The sequence below is a fragment of the Pseudorca crassidens genome, chromosome 1 (assembly GCF_039906515.1).
Source record: "Pseudorca crassidens isolate mPseCra1 chromosome 1, mPseCra1.hap1, whole genome shotgun sequence".
Taxonomy (NCBI): Eukaryota; Metazoa; Chordata; class Mammalia; order Artiodactyla; family Delphinidae; genus Pseudorca; species Pseudorca crassidens.
Genome location: NC_090296.1, coordinates 135507760 through 135525362, shown reverse-complemented (window position 1 = coordinate 135525362; position 17603 = coordinate 135507760). Strand labels below are relative to the sequence as shown.

Genomic DNA, 17603 nt, shown 5'->3' with positions numbered 1-17603 from the left:
TCAAAATCTATTACAATTATATTAAATTTTGATTACTGGAGTTGTTTGTTATTTATGTCTAGAAGATAAAGATAATATTGGGAATAACCCTCTTCTATTCGATGCATAAATTACATCCATAAAATATCTTGTTTTGTAAACAGTAAAATTAAAAAAAAAAAGACTAAACTTTGTTGAAGTTTCAAATTGTTGCATCTACTTTAGTTCAAGTAAGTCCATAAACACTTCAGATGGTGGGAAAGTCCACCGAGTGTTTAGACTCTTAACTGGGTTGCTAGTTTTTGTCTGGCTTAATAAACAAAATGCTGGGGTCAGTTAACTGTTGGAGAACAGTAACAGCATTCCAGTGAAGCAGCACCTTCAGAGAATGTGGAGAAACACTTTGAAGAAACTTAGAGAAAAGCCTAGGCATTTTCTGTCACTCTGGGAGGAAGCTATTCATTCAAGAAACATCAACTGAGCACCTACTATGTGCAGGGAACTTCTCTAGGCATTTGGAGTACATTTGAGGGACAAAGCAAAGATTTCTGCTCCTACCAGTGTAGATTCTAACAGAACTGATTGCCTCCTTTAATCCTCGGACAGCTGAGCTAACTTACCTAAGGTCACTCAGCAAAAAGGTAGTCAAGACAGAATAAGAGCCCAGGTTGTCAGATTCCATGTTCTTAACCCACCAGCTCTCTCAGGCTGTTACTGTTTCCAACTCACCTTTCTCTGGGTCCTTGAGACATGAATACTTATATGTTGTTAGCTAAACTTTCTTCAGTAAAAGTCTTCAGTTAGGCAGATTAACCCTAAAAGAAAAAGAAAAAAAAAAGTTGTCTTTATCTATTCTCTCTGAAATTCACTTTTGAAAAGAATGTTTAGGCAAAGAATGGTACAAAGGAGATAGTCATCACAGGAATGCTGATTTCACAGCCCAGTGGGATAAGGTGGCCCTGGAGGCAGCAGGCAAAGTCAACATGCTTCTTTCATTGGCTTCTTTCTCTGGCCAAAGCCAAAGAGGGTTAAAAACTATAATTCTCGAGAGAGATGAATAGGCAGTGCTGATGGCACTCTGCTTTCACAACGGGTTTGCGCAACATGGAAAAGAGCAATTCCCACATACCTCAGCTGCAACTAAGGCTGCAGAATTATGGTTCCCAGCTAGAATCATGCCACAGGATGGAAATTTAGCATATATACCAGGTGCAAATCATCTACCAGTGAGCAATGCTTATATATTGGACCCCTCTCAGACATTCATAAGAAACATGACCAGTGGGGAGAATTCATGTAAAATTTATTGACATATTAATAAATGCTGTTCAATTAATTTTGGGTGTTAATTTTGCAAAATTAAACGGTAATGTATTTTCATATCATCAATAATGAAACTCTCAAGTTTATTTAGCACTTCATATTTTTTAATTGAAGTATAGTTAATTTACAATGTTGTGTTAGTTTCAAGTATACAGCAAAGTGATTCAGTTATATATATATACATATATATATATATATTCTTTTTCACGTCCTTTTCCCTTATAGCTTATTACAAGAGATTGAGTAGAGTTCCCTGTGCAATAAAGTAGGACCTTGTTGTTTGCCTATTTTATATATAGTAGTGTATATATGTTAAACGCAAACTCTTAATTTACCCCTCCCACACTAACCCTGCATTTCATATTTTTAAAACCTTTTGGTAAAAGGGAGAGAGGGTCAGAGACTTCAGATGACTTGTCTGAGGTCACATCAGGTTTAGCAGAGAACAGCCTAGAACCTAAGCTTACCGGTTTACATCAGGTTCTAGACACTCCTTCAGGCTTCTTATTTGATCCTCGCCAAAGGAGATAGAGAAGGTATTATCATGTCCATGGACAAGTGAGAGCCCGAAGCTCAGAAACTCAGAGCAAGTCAGTGTTTAATTCAGTTCAAAAGCAAGTAACCAGGCATACAAAGTCCAGCGAGGGTGTGTGGGTGAGGAGGGCATGGGTAGGAGAAGCTAAGGCACACAAAGATAGAAAATGCAATAATAGAAGTATGTGCAAGGTATGGAAGTTGTACAGAGGTGGAAGTAATTAACTTCATCTAGGATTAAATAAAGATTCAACTAGTTGCAAATATATCTGTGTTGTAATCAAAACTCCAATGATCTTGTGACTGGTGATGCAGTGTCTAAAGCTGTTGATTTTTATGAGATTGAACAAGAAAATTACATGGGAATCTTGGAAAAAATAGACTTATGCTTACTGAATCAGAAACTTTGGAGATTCCCCCAAGTGATTTCCTCTCCACATTCAAGTCTGAAGAGCACTGGTCTACAACATCCCTCTCCTATTATACCTTAATCCTATCAGAAAAAATCAGGCAACTTGACATAGACTGTTCTTAGCGAACCCATGAGGACTCCAAGCCAGCTAGGCTTCCATCTCCAATTTCCTTCCCAGTCTAATGTTCTCGATGTACATCACCCTCTGATCAAGGATTACAAAATACTCAATTAAAATTTTCTCTTAAATTTTGTTGAAATTCAACATCTAATTCACGGGCTATCAAGTGTTTCAAGCATTCCAAAATTCACCTTTAAAATATTTGGAAAGTAAATCACCATTTGTACATCTCTAAATTCCCAGTAATTCTCCCATTTCCCACATTTCTAATCCCATCTGCTGGTTTTCTTTGCCCCCTTATAAGATAATCAATCCATCAAGATGCAGAGACCTGGGTGTGTTTACAGTGGCTGGGGAAGCTATGATGAATTCTACCCTGTGCTGAAGCTTCAGGTTTCTCTTACAAGTGTTTGTTTAAACCAGGCTCCTCGAGAGCAACTGGGGCAGTTTCTACTTGTTTGCAATTGTTCTCTTCCCGGCTTGGGGAACCCCTCCAGCCTCCATCCTGGGATAAGAGAAGAAGGAATTATCCTCCTCTGCTCCAATTCTCACTACTCAGCTAGGGGCAGTAGAGCTAGTATAACTCATTACTGTAACATTAAAAGAAATTTTAAATAAATAAAATTACTTGCAAGTCTACCATCCTGACAAGTTCATGGTCCATATATATATAAAGTTAAGTTTATGTATGGGTTTGCTTTTTAACTTTCCTTAAGAGTACATCACAAACTTTTTTCGATATTGCTATAGACTTCATAGCCTTTTACTGCAATCTTGATATGCTATGTGTATGGAATAAATCTACTACTCTTGGACATCGAGTTGGCTTCCAATTTTTCATTATGAGAAATAAATTCTAAAAGCTCATTTTAGAGATTTTTAGAGATTCAATCCCAATATTGAACAATTATCCTTAAAGAAAAGAAAAAAACTGGCCCAAAGTAGCCAGGATTACTTTGTTAACTTCCATTAGCCTACCCATAAGTATATATCATTAGTCACAAGAGGGACCAGGCAGAAAAGTATAAAGAAAATTATATAAAATTTATCCTTATCTTTAAAAATCAGCTGAATATACATGTTCTATTGAGACCCAAAAGTATCATTTTCATGTATGAATTACTATAAATAATATAGACTAAAATATATTAGTTACTAATACATATGGGGTTAGCTTCATTGCACTGAAAGTTTCTGAGTTACAAACAATTCATGGGTTACGTAGTAGGCCATTTCCTGATTGATGCCTGCACTTGGGTAGAGCCGACTAGAGATTTGCTATAGCCTAGCATTTTAATAAAGCTGTAATTTGATTACATTCTCACTTTCTGTTTTAGACTATAGAGCTGAAAACACATTACTATCCCTCACATAGAATCTGTTTAACCTTTATTTAGATTACACTCAATCCAGCCATTGCACTGAGAACCAGCCCAACATCTGACTTCTGTTTTCCCTTTTCTGTTCTACTACCTGTCATTGGCCCCTCAGTAATGGTGACACTTATTTTGGTGAAGCATGAGGATGACAGTAGAAGCCTCAAGGAGTAGCCCACCTTTGAGGACAAGGGCTCCTCTGGCATTTCAGGCCATGAGAAGGGTGGAGAGGCAGAAAAGTTGAGGGAAGCAAATTTTTTTTTTTTTTAGTTATTACTATCTTTATTTTATTAATGAAGCAAAGTGACTAATTTTTCTACAGCTACACATCTAGTAAATGACAGAGTTAGATTTTTTTGTTGTTATTAGTTTCTGCTTTATAACAAAGTGAATCAGTTATACATATACATTTGTTCCCATATCTCTTCCCTCTTGCGTCTCCCTCCCTATCCCCCCCGCTCCAGGCAGTCACAAAGCACCGAGCTGATCTCCCTGTGCTATGCAGCGGGAAGCAACTTTTTGTTGTTGTTGTTTTGCTAAGTAGATGATCAGCAAAGGAGAAGGAAAAAAATAAGTTTTAAAAGATGGTTTGGGGATAAATCATGGAGGGCTTTGAATGACAGGAGAAAGAGTCTGGATAATAAGAAAGTATTTTAAGCAGGAGTAAATCAAAACCAGATTGCGCTTTGTAAAGGTTTAGCTCGGTGAAATGGATGGAAGAGAGAAGGGCCTGCCGAGGCTAAGTAACTAGGGAGCCACAGATGGTTAAAAGCTGGTGAGAAGGGTCTGGATGAAGAGGCAGGAGTAAGAAGGGAGAGGAGGACATGTGTGTAAGAGAAGAACAGAAATCATTGGGTGAAGGGGACAAGAAAGTTGATCTTAGCAATATGTTCTCAGGACAATCTCCTTCACAGGCCCAAAGTCCTAAGCAAACACCACTTTGTTACAAGGCCATCTTCTAAAATAGTAAAAATCTATAGGCCTCAGGTATCAAACTGGCTGAAACAATTGTTTGCACCTGGGCACGAATGTTGTGATTGAAATGGAAATGTGTCATTGACTTTCTGACCACATTTGAAAAGGACCAATAGGTGTGGTTTGGTTTGTTTTTTTGACTAATGCTGCCCAATCTCTGAATGGCTGACTACCTCAGTGGACATGAGCCACCCAATTTCTCAACATCTGGTAAGTGATTAGGCTGCCTGGCCCCGCCTGCCCTGGAAGAAGGAAAATTCAGTGAGAAAGTCACAATGGATGTTCTCCGTCTTCTTGGAGAAGCAAAGCCAATGTTAAAGAAAAAATGAGGGCTTCCCCTGGTGGCTCAGTGGTTGAGAGTCCGCTTGCCGATGCACGGGACACGGGTTCGTGCCCCGGTCTGGGAAGACCCCACATGCCGCGGAGCGGCTGGGCCCGTGAGCCATGGCCACTGAGCCTGCGCGTCCGGAGCCTGTGCTCCGCAACGGGAGAGGCCACAACAGTGAGAGGCCCACGTACACACCCCCACCAAAAAAAAAAAAAAGTAAAAGAAAAAATGAGAAAATGCAAGAGGGAGGAGATGTGAGGATACATGTATATGTATAGATGATTTACTTTGTTATAAAGCAGAAACTAACACACCATTGTAAAGCAATTATACTGTAATAAAGATGTTAAAAAAAAAGAAAAGAAAAGAAAAAATGAGAGTGACTGAGTGACGTGTGGGTTTAAGTAGAGTTGAGAAAAGTTGTATCAGAGATTCTGGTAGGACTCACTGAAAATTAAAATTGGTAAATAATTTGGCAGTAACTATTAAAACATAAAATATGCGTATCCAACAATTTCACTCTAAGTAGCCATGCTAGAAAAATACTCATAGCAAATGAGTATTATGCATATGAGCACATGAGAAATATTTTGGCACATAAGGAAGTATGTACAGGGATATTCGCTGCAGTGCTGTTTATAATAGCAAAAAGGTGAAAAGAATCTTCCTGTATATTGATTGTACAGGAATAATATGGCTATGTTACTAGCCATAACATGGGCAATCTAGAAACAGAAAGCATGATGTGTATCTGTTCACTAACAAGATAAGCTCTCCAAGACACTGATGAGTGAAAATATCAAGTGCATAATGATATTTAGAATATGACACATGTTTTATACCAAAGACATCTTTCCTCTAAAATAATTTATTTTTTTTTAAGTCAAGTGAGCTTTAATCCAGGGGTTAGTGGTTGAATAGCAATAGATGATAGACAGACAGACAAGCAAACCTCCACTGGCAATCTCCATTAGAGCTACCAATTTTATGTATGATTACCAAAGCCACTCTGTTCAATATAACGGTGCAGCCCTCACAGCTTAAATAACTTGGCAAAATAAGTATCCAAGGGCATGCTACTGAAATACCAACACAGGAACATCCTCATTTATGTCATATTTAAAAGGGAGCGTGAAACATTATATCCTCCTGAGATGAAATCCATCAGTGGCACTGATTTCAAATCAGCTCCAAATAATCTAGATTGGAATTTATTCACTCAAATATTTTTCTTTGTTTAGAAATAAGTGGAAGCAAATTATCTTCCAAATTAGAAACTATGTCTATCGTACCTTTCTATCAGTTCTAATTTTCGAGGACGAGGTAGAGCTGATGCAATTTTAATATAGTTTAGCTGGTAGTGATTATCGCAAGATCTTCTTTTGATCCCTTAGGACTTTTTCACTTAAAAACTTGATGGTGTTGGGGTAAAGTGTTATAAGAGGGATTCTAGCACATGACAGAAAAGAAAATATTAACCCACTACGTAGCCAAGAGCTGGATTAATCTTTTAAGCAATCCAAAAGAGAATCAGAACATGAACCCTAAAAGACAGTTCAAATATTCTGAAAAATGCTTAAATACATCTAACAGTCCACTCTGGTGGATTTTCAGTTATTTTGGTCACCTTGCTTTGACTCCTTATCTCTCAGAAGTAAGTTTTCATGTAAGTCGTTTTATTTTTCATGTGTTTGAAAGTAATCACCACTGAATATTTCTTTGAACCTAAAAGTTGAACAGTCTGTCATGCTGAGCACATGAGAGTCACTATGGAGAAAGGGTGTTTAATGAATAACTTTGCAGTAAAAGGCCTTGAAAAGTTCCTCTAAACATTAGACCCGTGCTTGCTTTCTGAAATACATTAACAGCCTCCAGAAGGCTCAGAGTTGCTGGCAACCCAGTTAGGCAGACTTCAGAAGTCCCTGATACTTGAAGTGCTTCGCAAGGTTTGTGAAAACTCTCACCCCTCCCCAGCCCTGTCCCTGCTCTCCATCATCCCCCACTCCCCCACCTCCATCCCCAGCCAGTGTTTGGAGATCACGTGGATTGGAGTTCTCCTGGAGAGAAAGATTGATAAAGCAAAGCCATTGGAGTTATTTCCTATGCATGAAATTGATTAAATGCTTCACTAAATGGCTTATAAATTTGCTTCTCATATTTCTGTCACCCACTGAAAAGATTACAGAAACTCTGCATATAACCATGTTGTATACAATACCAAATTACAAAAGGTTGTAAAAACTAATGTTTTGTTTAAAGTTTTGAGCAGGACCATATGCCTTCAGTGACCTTGAGTAAGCTATTTTAATTCAAAACATTTCAAAGAATAGAGAGGGGAGAAATATTCAACTCCATAACAAACCAGACAAGTGGTGGGTAGACCTCGGTTAACGTTGCTGAACTTCTGCTCTTTCCTCCAAGAGTGGAAAGTGAAGCCCCTCCCACCAACGCCTTATAGCTCCAAAGCTGGGAAGCCCACGTTGTGTCAACAAGGATATATTTACAGAGGAGATGAGAAAAAAGGGCTTTTAGACCTCCCAAAGTTGAATCTGCTCTATTATTTTTAGTTCAGAGACACATCCTAATTAGTTCTGGGTCTTGCATAGACCTGTAGGACTATGAAGAAAAGCTGACAAATGTTAGCATGGGTGATGGGATTGTTTTATGTTTAGGTTTTTTGTTTGTTTATTTTTCATCTTTCCCCATCTTTCAAATGTCAGTTCTCTTCTTTCTTCCACGTGAGAATTCCTTCAACTCTTGTGTCACCATGGCGGGATGGGGTGGGATTTTAGCAAAGAAGAGATTTATAGGCAAGCATGTGACTTACAGATGTGACTTGGGAAACTAATCCTTTGCTTAACATGGCCTTAAAAGTACCTTCACTTTGGGTTTCCCTGGTGGCGCAGTGGTTAAGAATCCGCCTGCCAATGCAGGGGACATGGGTTCAAGCCTGGTTCGTGAAGATTCCACATGCCACAGAGCAACTAAGTCCGTGCACCACAACTAGTGAGCCTGTGCTCTGGAGCCCACGAACCACAACTACTGGAGCCCGTGTGCCACAGCTACTGAAGCCCGTGTGCCTAGAGACTGTGCTCTGCAGCAAGAGAAGCCACCACAATGAGAAGCCCGCGCACGGCAACAAAGGGTAGCCCCCACTCACTGCAACTAGAGAAAGTCCGTGCACAGCAACGAAGATCAAATGCAGCCAAAAATAAATAAATAAAATAAATAAATTTATTTTTAAAAAATAAAGAAAATAAAAAGTACCTTCACTTCTACAGGAAAAATGATATTCTTTCATAACATTTATAAGGCATCATGTCTCCAGCAAGAATTAACATTTGGCATTAACGGCCAGCTCTGGCAAGAGCTTCAAGAGGAGACGTTTATAACCAAGGATGTGCTTAAGATCCCTACTGGCCTGACCTTCGTGGTACACATCCCCAACCTCCTGTCACCTTCAGGAATAGCCAGAGTAGGAGCCAAGATGCTGCCACAGGCGCCACCATCTGGACCCCAGTACAGTGGAAACAGGGCGATGCTGTCATTGGGGCCTGGGGGGACAGGGGGAGAGGGGGAAGGGCAGAGGACTTTCCAACACCAGCCTAGGTACACATCTGCTTTTGTATAACATTTCTGGGTACATGCAAGGAACTGTAATGGAATTATCCCTCATTTGTGAAAACACAATGTAATCTCAGTAGTAAAATCCAGGTTTGTTTTGTTTTTGTTTTTGTTTTTAATGAGTACCTGTTCTGGGACATATGCCAACAATTCAGGGATGATTTAACCAGACCATCAGCAGCTGGACAGCTTACTTAACTCTTTGGTGATGACTACACAAACCTGCTTGCTGGCTTCAAGCCACCACATAATTAATGTGGACACCAGACATACAGGGTTTAATAAATTATAACAAAGAGATTCCTTATTACACAACACAGAGAATAACTAGCTTCTACCCACAGGTGTTTGCCATCTTAGAAGATGTGAATGCATGTTTCCTAAAGGTTACTCCCCTAAACACTAATTCTACAAGATTATCCTTTATAAAAGGGTTTTGCTGATCACATCCATTAGGCAACAACACTCTTGGAGAATCACAGCACATAAAAATGTGTTAGAGGCCCCTGCTGCAAACTATCCCGCTAGTTCAGTGTACCTAGCGTTTCTCACTTGACCCCAGACATTTTTAATTTTTTTGTATTAACACTTAGAACCTGGAAATTGTTCTTTGAAACATACTCTGGGAAACACTGATTTAAACTTACTGCACATCTGGCAGACCAGTCCACCTCCTTCATAAGTTTAGTAAGCTCTGGACTGCCCCTTTAGTAAGAAACGCTGCCAAAATAAGAGAAATCTCTAACCTCACTGCAAGAAGGCCTCCTCCTTGCAATACACCAGCCTTGAATCGTGCACACTTTCCTGTCCTAATTGGGGTAGCTGCATGTTCTACAGATATAGATATATACACATATATAGAGATATTTCTTTTTGTAAGTAGATTTCACTAATCTACACAAGCACCTGTGAGCGTTGAATGCACAGATGGATATCAGTTGTATTTATTAGTAAATAAATGCTTCACATACCTCGATTTTTCTACAGATTCCTTTTTATGTAAGATTACTCACAAACCCACTTACCCTTTCTATTTTATTTTATTTATAAATTTATTTATTTATTTTTGGATGCGCTGGGTCTTCGTTGCTGCACGTGCAGGCTTTCTCTAGTTGCAGCAAGCAGGGGCTACTCTTCATTGCGGCGCGCGGGCTTCTCATTGCGGTGGCTTCTCTTGTTGCGGAGCATGGGCTCTAGGCACACAGACTTCAGCAGTTGTGGCTCTCGGGCTCTAGAGAGCAGGTTCAGTAGTTGTGGCGCACGGGCTTAGTTGCTCCGCTGCATGTGGGATCTTCCCAGACCAAGGGTTGAACCCCTGTCCCCTGCATTGGCAGGCAAATTCTTAACCACTGCACCACCAGGGAAGTCCTCTATTTTAAATAATAAAACACAAGCCAAGTTTCTCCTTCCCCTTCTGTAATCAAAATCACTCAGACATCAATATCATGCAAGAAAACCTAGTGGTGTGTGCAAGTGAATGAGAGTGACGTGATTATGGAGATAAGCTTGGACCTACCCTCATTTAATTTTTTAAGTCAATCATTTGCACACTTCAGCCTCTTAACTAGTATGAGTAGAAAATTACCCATGAGGTGCCTGAGAGGACATGAATGATAGCGTTGGGTGACAACCCCCTGGCAAGAGTCTTTGCTCTACAGCCTTGGTTCTCAAACAGTAGGGAGCATCAGAACCACCTAGAGGCTGTGTTAAAAAAAACAGATCTTGAGCCGCACCTCCAGAGTTTCTGTTTCAGTGGGATTAGGCAGGGGCCTGAGAATTTGCTCCTGAACTTGCCTAATCAGAGTTGCCTGGAGCCTTTGTTATAAACACCAAGTGGCAGCCCCATCCCAGACTCCTGAGATGGCATCTCTAGGAAGGAGACTCGGGAATCTCTATTTTTAATAAACTCCCCAAGCCATTCAAAACATCCAGGTCTGGACTACCTCCGCCAGAGGAGCAGGGCTTGCCTTTTAGACTGGGGCCTCAGGTCTTGGACCCCTGCCTGCCTCTGCGCATAGGGAGTCTCTTCCCTGCTCAAGGCCTCTTCAAAGTGCAAGGAGGCTGAAGACCCGTGAATGCCTCATCCAATAACTTGTACAGTAATTGGTATATTGATTGCTAATGTCATCATGTTTTAGTATATATAAACCCCTCACTCTATTACACAGCCCCCAACAATCCAAAAAGTCATTGTTTATTCATTGTGACTCCCAAACTGCCCCTTGTCAGTTCCCGCTGGAGGGCTTGCTGATAAAAATCAGTAGATGATTGGACGCACACATTCTTAACATGACTGACTCATGACATCTCAGAGGGCAGCCAGGGAGCCTGTCATTACAGTACAATACTTTTCTTTCTTCCTCCTTATCTAGCCCCAGATGACTTTGAGATTTTTATTAACTCATTAATGACTGAAGATGTCATTAGAACCAGTAGAAGGGTTTTTTTTTAATTTTTTTTTTCTTTCATTCTTTCTTTCTTTAAGTGAGAATAAGTGCACAATTTGCTCCTGGTGAGAGGGGGAATGGGCTCACGGATGAAGCAACTAAGACAAATCAAGTGAAGAGACCCTTTAACTTTATTAGAACTTGAAATCTGATTGACAGGTACTAGGATTGAACGTCTGCACACAGAAATACCGCGTTGCTTCAGAAATAGGTTGGGCAAGAAAAATGGGGCAATTTGGTAAGGAAATAGCAACCCATAAAATTCAGCAGTTTCTATTGTGTTGTGGGACCAATCTTTCCAACCTAACAGCTAAATTTAAGAAAAGAAAAAATTCAGAGGAAGGCTACTGAAACCTCTAAATGTTTCTTAACCTGCACATTCATTAAACCATATCTGTTTCTGCCTGCCTTTAATTTTCACATCTGCAGAATTGCTTTTAAAAATCAAATTAGATCTTTAGAAGGCACTTAAATTGCAACAACCTTATGTTTTTTTATATACTCTTGGGTTTCAGGCTTTTCATCTGGGTTGTGTGTGCAATTAATGGGATATCTCAAGGAAGCACTAATCATTTCGAAAACTTGAGAATCTAAAAAGCAAGCAGACTATTTTCATTATAACTGATTGGATTGAGAATAAGCTACAGAGGAAATGTTCAATAATTATGATAACTTTTTTTAGATGAGATCACAAAAAAATGTCAGTCACATAAGGTGCATTTCATTGCAGTGAAGTCTTTGAAGTTCGTTTCAGTTGATTCCTCTTTGGGGTTCAGCCTCGGGCATATCAGAAGGCTACTTACGAGAGTGGGTTTACACTGATTTTATCAGGCTGGAATAATCACTTGGCAAAGCAAACGTCTATTACTAGATGTATCTCATATGTTATTAAGTGTTTATGAAATTTTACTATTGTCAAAACACATTGTAAATTAACAGATCCTCATAAAACATGGAAACTACTCACCAGGAGAGAAAATTGTTGTCTGAGCACCTAAAAAGATTTCTGCCCAAGGAAATTGCTGTCAGTAAACTATGACCAAGATTTCAATATGCCTGAAGACAAGTTTTATTCTTAAATCACCTAATTATATCTTTCTTTCTGTATTTATTTGCCCGCTGGAGAATTGTAGTCAGTAAATGTTATGTTAAACAGAATAATTAGTTAATATTTGAATATTAATTAAATACAATAATTTTATCTAATTCAGTAATGACCATATTAATTTTTTTTTAATTTTTCACCTTTCTGTACATGATATCAAACACCCAGATAAAACCTGGGAGAAAAAGAGTCAAAAGCCCAGATGTTTTTAAAGATCCAGATGTATGGTGTCAAGTAAACAAAACATCAAGGTTTTTTTACTATTTTTTTCCATTTTCATCCAGATGTTTGGTGTCATACAGACACAGTTTTAATCTGTTCAGTCATAATCACAGTGTTCTTTAATATCGTTTGCCAATATTTGAATCCTTTCTTCACCAAATTTTTTTCTAAAAATTTTGTTTAATTCATTCATGGGGGAAAACACAAAGAAGCAAAAAATATAACGCCCAGCAGACTCATAACACAAGACCACCAGCTAGAATGGTGCTCAAGTCTTTCTGTTACAAAACACTTCCTATCTGCATTTTTAAATGATGAAAGATAATTTGACTTAAATGGCTGGAATGGCAACTTAATTGACATGCATGTGCTAATTTCAATTCTAGTACATAGTATAGGAGAATCACAGGCTCTCGAGTGTAAATGATGGCCACCTTTTCAATGGGTTCCTTTCCCAACTTACTAAATTCCAAAAGAGATGACTTGACATTTTGGGAACAATTTCTGCTCTGATGACTTTGGGTATGTAGAAGATCTGACCTAGGAATTGAAAGACTTGACATTGAGCCCCAGCACTTCCATTTTAACTGTGTGACCTTGAGCTCATCGCTTAAGCTCTGAGCCTCAATTTTCTCTTCTTCAAAATGGGAATAATAATCCTGTCCCCAGTCAACCTGGGGATCTAATGAAAGAAATTTGGAACCGCAAAAGGCTTTGCAGATACAAATCTTCATTAATTATAAAATATTTTACAATTATTTAATGTATGATTAATGTTTAAGTATTAATAGATAAAAGTATTGTTACTGTTCATATGGAATCCAGGGGCACAATAGAGATAACCACACTCAGAAAGATCTGGTCAACTATTTACTGCTTACAAATTGTATACAGGAATGGCTATAATTCCTGCGTGTGCAAAACAACACCAGATTATACTCCTTTGCGCACCTACGCCCTTCCTGCACTTCATCTAGCTGAATGGAGAAATAATTTTAGGGATACTCTCTTTGGTAACTAAATAGACTAATCGTAAGTCCCATTGATTGTGTCTGTATTACAATAGGACACTTCTGCCAGTCTAGAACCATATTCTTGACCCACTGGTGCACTTCACTTTGATGGACTCACCCACCCTCCTGGCCGATGGCAAAGACTCAAAAGTTTGCATATAGCAATTTTGTGGCTGCTAAATATTCAAACAGACCTCGTGGTTTCTATCAAGGGAGATGGATTTTATGGTTTTGTGCTTATTAGCAAAACATACATCCTGAGATATTGTCATCAACGAACAGGCCAACCTTCCTCCCACAAGATAAGAGTGTTTCTAAGTGAGAAATCAACTCATGCATTTGTAAAACACTAAGCACTAAAAACCTTTCAAGCATTTTCATCTTAGACTTTTTTGTCATGACTCCAAGATTTGGGGGAAGAAAAACCCCAAAACTTTTTAGTTCTACTTTTAAGATATGAAAAGTTCCTTGAAGTACAAAAAAAGGGAAGAAAATAATCGGACGGAAGACAAACCTGGTTAATTTTAAGTTTAAAAAGAAGTCTGCAGTGTCGGAACACTACAGTACAAAAAAGCTCCCACATTAAGAAATTTCTTTAAAAGTGGAGTCTGACTTTTTTCTCAATGATGTGACTATAGAGAAGATGGAATGAGTAATCAGGTTGTAGCTCCTCAACTTTCTGGAGTCACAATCACTCACCAGCACGTGGCTCTGTGTGAACACTTGCTGTGAAGAGCCGGAAATCAATACAAAAGGAAACAGTAATAATAAAAAGAAAGATTTCCACCATCAGAATAGGGAAAGTTGTGTGAGCTGGAAGAAAGTACAGTACCAAAGCCCATGACAAGTCATGATAAATGGGTCGTTATAAAATTCATGTTTAGGCAGCACCAGGCCGGGGATAATGCCATTCGTCATGGCAACACTAGGCCGCTAATGAGCCCTCATTGCATATTCATGTCTGAGGCGTTTCTTCTCTCCCTCCCACCCTGAACTAGTGCCTGGAAATATCTCCACCTCAAGCTGACGCTCAGGCCTTCTTCTTCTTCTTCCTTTTTTTTTTTTCTTATTTGTTATGTTGCAGCAATTACACTGTAAAAGTGCTGTCCAAGATTGATTGCTCTGATCTGTAGTTCAATTGTAAATTAGAATACACATCCCCCCAGGGACACATGGCCCCTATTTGTGATTAAGAAAAAAGCCCCATAATAGACTAATAGCTAAAGTTCTCTCTCTTTTACTTTCAGGCAATTAGCTTGATGAAATGGCCTCTTTTTGTGTACCCTGGAAGTGTAAACCGATATCATAATGAAGTATATGATGTTTATTCTATTATTTTCACCTTGCTGGGTATGCAGGAATGCATAAGTAATGGCTGCTTTGTCTGGTGCGTTTACTGATTCAGAAGTAAACTATTTCTTAAAGATGCAGTGTGTGCATTCTGAGGCTTGAGGTAAGCGACCCCTAACTGCAGGTTGACTTCCGTGGAAAGGACTCTCTACTAAAAAAGGAGAAAATTTTCCCAGGTAGTGGTGAGAGCAGGACACTGATATTGAAGAGCCATGTAGCTGCTGGGTAGCTCTGGGGTGGATGAGGTGATAATACCTGGGCAGCATTCAGACTCAGTGAAGACACCGGCACACTTTGGCAAAGTGTTCTGTGGCGACCTTATGTCCAGTGAGACTCTAAGTGACCATAATGTGTGTTTTATCTCCCCAGTTGGTTCTGGAACACCAATTCAGTCTCTACTCTTGGGTGGTTGAAGCTAACCCTACACAATGTATAAATTATATAGCCATCTTTAAGTGGATTGCAGCCCCTCCCCCCCCCCAAAATTCTTGTCTTTTCAAGATCTAAAACTCTGATCTCATAAGTTGTCAAGAAAATATTCTTCAGCTTCCTACACAAGCCAGCTGATTAAGGTTTTGACCAGTGAGCCAATGAATGCAATCACTTGATATTGGTGCATTCCCAAAGCCATTTCTTCTCTCCATGTGCAATATTTTAATATTTGTTTTAGTTTCATTCATGAGAGTCTCAAGAGTAAAGGAAGAAATAAGTGTCCCAACTGGCAAGATAGAAATAGAAAAGAAGGAAAAAGAAAAGAAAACAAAAAAATCTAGCTTGGTCAAAAATTCCCTGCCACTCATGTGTAACCCGTTTGTATGACCCACCAGACACTTCCTGGGCTTGTGTAGTCTGAATAAATCCAACTCTCTCTTCTTTACTGTGAACCCTATTTGCTTTTCTCAAAAAATCACTTTTATTAGCAAAAGGATCTCACTAGTTTCTTAATGCTGAATTGAACATGCATGTTTAGATTTGCTATATTTTAAAATTAATGTTTGTGATAGTCTTTTGTTACATATAAAATAGGTTTGCATTTCCTCCCAGTTCCTGGTTAAATAAAACCATTTGGGAAAGTTTATCACTATACCCTATAAAGCAATACTAATGTTACGTAATTTCCAATAGTACCACAAAATGAGCTACTCAGAAATATTTCAGGAAAATTTACTTGATATTTTTCTTGCTAAAAATCAAAAGTTCTTACCAGTCCTTATTTGGGGGCTTTCTCCTTAACTTTTACAACATTAAACTGCTGTGTAAATTATAAACCTGCAACATAATAAATGTACATTTTCATTGCTCTTTGAAATGGTTGACTGTCTAGCTGCCACATTGCTGCTGTATTGGAGATATCCTAAACTTTCAAATGACATTAGGTCTGGGAAGGTATCCTCCACACTTACAGCACTTCCTTGCTGAAACTTGTCACATTTTTTTGAGTACATTTTTCGATAACATTGATGACTCACATTTACCATGCTTCATGGTTTTTGCAGTTCTTTCATATAAATTATATCATATAAATAACCCTATGAGATAAATGAGGCAAATAATTTTATTATCACCCCAAAATTAGAGGGCAGACAATTGAGGCTCAGAGAGGTTAAGTCACTTGCCTAAAGTCACAAGTCAGTAAATGCAAAATTGATCCTTGTCCCCAGGCCTTGAACTCAAAATCTGAGCTCCTTCTGTCAGGCCATGCTGCCTCTTTACTAGCTGCAAAGTCACCATTAGCAGTAACTCTCCAGAATACAGCTCTTACCATAAACAGTCCTTTCAATCTTTATTTGTACCTGGGCAAGACTGACAAATGAGTATAAAGACACACACACACATACACACACACCCCTTTATAAACACCAACTAAGAAAGGGATAGAATTCACACTGCATTGTTACCTCCCTACCTAAATTTAAGATAAATAATCTATATTTGATTACAAACATATGCTTAGACTGGAGAGATATCAGCCACAAAATTGAAGCAATTATCTAGATAATTCAAATTTGAGGTATAGGGCAAGGACCACTCTTTTTAAGAGATATGTGTTTATATCCAAATTTTCCAGAGATTCGGTTGAGTCTTTTTACCAAACATCTCTCCAAGACCTTTGCACACACCCTCTGCCCCACTCTTACCGCTTCTCACACATTCCCATAGAACTAACTCAACCCTGACCATCAATCTAGAATCAGCTCAAAGATCACTTCTCTTTAGAAATAGTCCCTGACTTGTATCTCTACCCCTGTTCCAAATACCTCCTTGATTTGATCTCCACAAATGAGCCTCCTTCATCCCAGTAATGGCCTCTCCCATCCTGAAGACAGGATTTGGATCCAGAATCCAGAAAATACAAACTCTTTCGAGGGTGTGCGGGACCTATCTGCTGCAGATCCCCAGCATACTAAAGTGTCATGCTCATGATTCAGAGCCCTGAGATTAGCAAAGCAGCTCTGGGCTGTTCTTTGCAAAGGAGTGGCCACCACTTTGATGAGAGATAGGCAGCTGACCCATGGTATGCCACTTGTAGAAGTGGCCTTGAAATGACAACTCTATCAAATAAAATATCCAAAGCAGAAGCCTATGGGAGTAGGCAAAAATCTAAGATAAAAATCACATCAGCCATGATTTCCTATGAAAAACTATTTCTGCCTGAACTGGAGAAAGAGAAGACACCAGAAATAAGCCTAAAACAAAGGATCCCAAAACAGTGTAAAAGTATGTCCAAATCCCAGTTTGTGACAGACAGTACCTAAAGTTATAAGAGAAATGAGGGGATATGTCATTATTTCAT

At 39.0% G+C, this 17603-nt stretch overlaps 1 long non-coding RNA gene across 1 annotated transcript in view; it reads right to left on the bottom strand.

Annotated features, from left to right (window-relative positions):
- The window catches only part of LOC137201561 (uncharacterized), an 81921-nt gene that overhangs the window by 14191 nt on the left and 50127 nt on the right, over positions 1 to 17603 (bottom strand). The window contains exon 8 of the long non-coding RNA XR_010932232.1: positions 709 to 794. This is a non-coding gene — a long non-coding RNA (uncharacterized lncRNA). The remainder of the gene's footprint in view (positions 1 to 708; positions 795 to 17603) is intronic.